Source organism: Sciurus vulgaris (genome assembly GCF_902686455.1).
Source record: "Sciurus vulgaris genome assembly, chromosome: 10".
Classification (NCBI taxonomy): domain Eukaryota; kingdom Metazoa; phylum Chordata; class Mammalia; order Rodentia; family Sciuridae; genus Sciurus; species Sciurus vulgaris.
The window spans coordinates 145,011,182-145,015,603 of record NC_136470.1 but is presented as its reverse complement, the minus strand read 5'-3'; positions in this window follow the sequence as shown (position 1 = coordinate 145,015,603).

The following is a 4,422-nucleotide window of genomic DNA, read 5'->3' as shown; positions in this document are numbered from 1 at the left end:
TCAGAGGATGGACCTTTTCCTTATTTAATGTACTTCATCATTGATTTCATTGATGAATAAGGGCTGTGCTGATCCAAGAAGTTTGCAGCTGGCCGAGTCATTCTGTGCTAACATCTTGATTCCCAGACCAGTCATTCCCTGTATTTCAAAAACCCATTCACTCTCCCCTCAGTCAAAGGCAAATGACTGATGAGTTCTGAAAGTGACCATCAAACATCCAGCACTTCTCTGGCTTTCTGAAAGTTGGTGGTAACCCCAGCCACCAGTCAAACTATGACTGAATTCCCAAATTCATTGTGCCAACCCATCTTGTAGAATATAGGCCCTTTATGTTTGCAGAAGTCCTCTAGCTGAGCAACTGCCAGCATTTGTGTGAGAGAAATTTGGTGTGTGGGAAAGAGGGGAACTTTAGGTAAGTTAAGGCAGATTGCCATGACTGTTCTCTGGTGCTGCATGAAGGTCTTATGTATCACATCTGGATCTGGCACCCCACAGGGGTACCAAATATCAACCAGCTACTACATTATTGTAGCTTTATGCCCCACAGAAAGTGCAAGGATTTGTGGCTAAACCTTTAATGGGATTAAAGTTGTCCCATTTCTACTCCCCCCCCCCAATCTTCCCTTCCCTACACACGTAGCAAACCTCATGAATCAAAGACATCTGCCATTCTGTTTCTGCCTGCATGAATGGCCTCCCTATTCTCCCCAGAAAGGTAAGACTCCACCTATCTGGGCCTCCAGCAGATAAGTACCTACATTTTAGCTAGCCAGGATTCTGGGATTTCCCTGCCATTCAGATTATGTAAAGACTTTCCCCTAATCCCCAGTAGAAAATGTCCAGTCCAGTGACTGGCACACCTGTGACATATAAATCCAGACAATGCTCTGCCCTCAAATCATCAATTCCATTGAGCCTCTCCAAACATGGGATTTACCCAGTCATTTCCCAGAGACACCCAGTTAAACTTTCTCTACCAATTTTAAGAACTCTGCCCAGAAATTGTCCTCAAAATTCAAACCTTATGAGACTCAGGACTCAACTTTGGTCATAATATAAATTAGACAACAAGTACATATGTCACAAGAACAAAGTCTTGATAAAGAAACTTGATAAAGAAGTCTTGATAAAGATTAAATTAAATAATTTAATACACAATGGCAAATGGTTTGAGGTTCCCTATCTTCAACGTTTGTTTTTCCTTCACTCAAACACCAAATATACCACCCTACACATTTTACTGATACTCTCTCTGACCAATTATCAATAGGTCTGCACTTGATACCCTAAAAAGCATAAATAGTTAGAGAAGGGCACCAAGTCTTCCCAGAAGCAATTTCTAGATACTGCTTTCAAGACCTGTAACAATAAGGAAGATGAGGCCAAACAGGAGAAGGGAATTCATCTTAAACTAAACACCATTTCTAAGCCTCAGCCATCCATAGCCCTAAAAAAGTCACTGCTGTTCTTGTCCCCACAGTCCCTCTAATACACCCCCTGAGCTCTGTTTCTGATATGGGTGGATTGCACATTGGGCAAAATATTGTTATTACTCAGGACCCCCACAAAGCCACATCCCCATTGCTGGCAATGGGGATGCTGGAAAGCAGACTGTTCCTGTGTAAAAATGACCCTTCCCTCAGTGCAGCCTTACTTCCAAGTCCCATAATACATCTGAGGAGCTCCAAGTTATAGGGATGGTGAAGAGAAAGCAGCAGGTTTATATTATCCTTCTGAAGACATTTTAAGTGTACACTTATCTGGCAGATGTTCCCCCTTACTCAAAATAATTATCAAAAGTGTAATTAGGATCTTACATTCTGAGTGAGGTTACAACCTCAAGTCATGTGAAAAGGAGCCATATTACAATCCCCTACCCTCAGCTTATACATTAGCCTCATCCTCAAACTAATGTGAAATGTTTCGTAATTATCTTCACACAAATCTGGCCAGCCTGATTACCAACCAAGGACAAAAGGGTTAAAAAGTCCTAGGCATCAGTTTCCCTAACCAGACCATGCTGAAGCTTGCATTGGAATGTAGACAGCAGAGTCCTGCAGGCTCAGTAAGAGACTGATCTGAGACTTAAGGAACAAAAATGTCAGTTTAACTTCTCTCTGGCTTCTCTCCTCCACTCCATCTCTCCCTCTTTCATTCTCTCATGCTGCTTTACTAAAATAATTAATAGTCATGCCATATTTTTCTCTATGATTCTTTTTAATTTGTATATACTGACACAAACACACAAATATATATATATATATATTATGATTTTAATCTGTCACACCTAGGTTAATATATTTTTTGATCAGAACTATTTTATCCAAGTATAAAGGTGTTTTTTTACACTCATTTGTTCAGAGGCCAATTTGCAAAAGTTAGTTCTCTGATAGATTTTAAAAGACAATAAGGCCTTTGTCTTTACAGGTTCAGGGCAGTCAAATAACAGAAGGATGGGCAAAGTCCTCAGTAAAATAAAGATCTTCTGTTTGAATGGCTTAGAAACACTCTTCAACTTCTCTGTCCTTGACGGCTGGAGACATTAACTTATTAGGAAAACATTTGGTACTAGTGGACTCTGAGTAGCAAGCACGTTATCAGATGGGCACATACAAAAAGTTAACTGCACTAATGTAACCTAATGTATGTGTATATAACCCTGGAACATTCTTCATATTATCAAACTGTCTTAACTGACATTTTTACCTCCTATTGCTTTCCATACAACCCTGGAAGAATGCCTTTCCTTACTGTGTCAATTCTTTCATTCTCCTTCTTCTATAAGCTCCATTCCACTTTCCAATGGGAATTTGTCTATACTGATGGAGGAAAACATTGGGGTGTGATGTCTATATTCACTGATAAAAAATTGACTGGTTATTAAACATTGCCTCAATCTTCTCCTCAGTGAGCAGAATCAGCTGCAATTATTTTGGCTCTTTGTATATTTCCCGACACCTTAAACACCATTGCAGACTCTCAGTATATAGCCAAACTGATGCCACATATTTCCTCTGTAATTTTGCCACCTCATTGGGATCTCTGTTTATCAATCCTTAATCTCTTTTGTAGGATCATATGGCTCCAATATTTCTTGCTCACATATATAGTCACACTAAAATTGCTGGACTGCTCACTGAAGGAAAAACTAATGCTGATACTGTTATCAAATCACTATATGCTCTTTTCAGATGCCATGGAATCACACTTTTTTTTTTCATCAAAATGCTCACTTTTTAATGAAGACCTTTCTATTTCCTCTCATCAGGTCTGTTTCATCATTTATAATTGCTCTCCTTGTCCATCCTTTCCTTCCTCTACTCAGGAAAACACGAACCCTCAAGGTTTACATTCTAATGCCCTTTGGAAGATGGATATAACTCTTCTTCCTCCCTTAAACACCTAGTCTTTCTTCCATGTTACCATAGATACATCCTTAGTCCTTGTATGTGCCCATGTACATCATTCAGAGATGGTCTCAGCCTGTATCTCTCACTTGTTTCTTTGCATTGCCACTATGGGCAAACCTCATCATTTAAAAACTGACAATGGCCCTGCTTATACGTCTAGTGCTTTTTGTCAGTTCTATAATCAATGGGATATAATTCTGATCCATGGAATTCTCCAAAATCTTACTGGACAGGCTTTAGTTAAACATGTATATCACATGTTTAAAATGTGCATTAGAAAGTGAGGACCAGACTAGCTCTCATTAATAATGCTCTCAATATTGCCTTGTTCACAGCAAATGATCTTAATATACAATATGAAGGTAGTACTCATTGCTGGTACTCTACCTTGGATAGACACTTTACCCCTAAGATATCATTATGAAAGATTTATATAAAATATTGAGCTCCACCAGATCTGATATGGCAGGATCCTGTACACTTCAATATATGGGTGAGGAGATATCCTGCTGTTTTCATTCGTGAAGGTCCTGTCTGGATTCCTGCCACATGTGGGAGACCCATCAATCATCATGAGTTGGCATCAAGGACTTCACAATTTGATTCCCAAATTCAATTTCATCCTAGATGAAGAGGATCTGATTGAAAGAAGAAACTTCTGACAAGAAAAAGAGACACAAGATATCCCTGATCTTTGAATCATCTAGTGGCTTGGGGGGATATAAAGAGTTTAACAACATCTGCTCAATTATTGCTAACACAGGTAGGTTTAGAATGTACCCCAGAAAATTTGATCACATCTCTGTTTGGAAAATTTACCCAAAATTCCACAACTATGCTGGCTACTATTGTGTTGTATCCCTGTTAGAGGTGACCCTGTACAAAACACTGTTCCATCTTTGGCTTCCTGCACTCAATATAATACATGGGCCTGCTCAGTGGAAATTGCTAATTCTTCTGAAAACTTTTATTCATCAAAATATTCTTGATAATAGGCCTACTATTGATTATT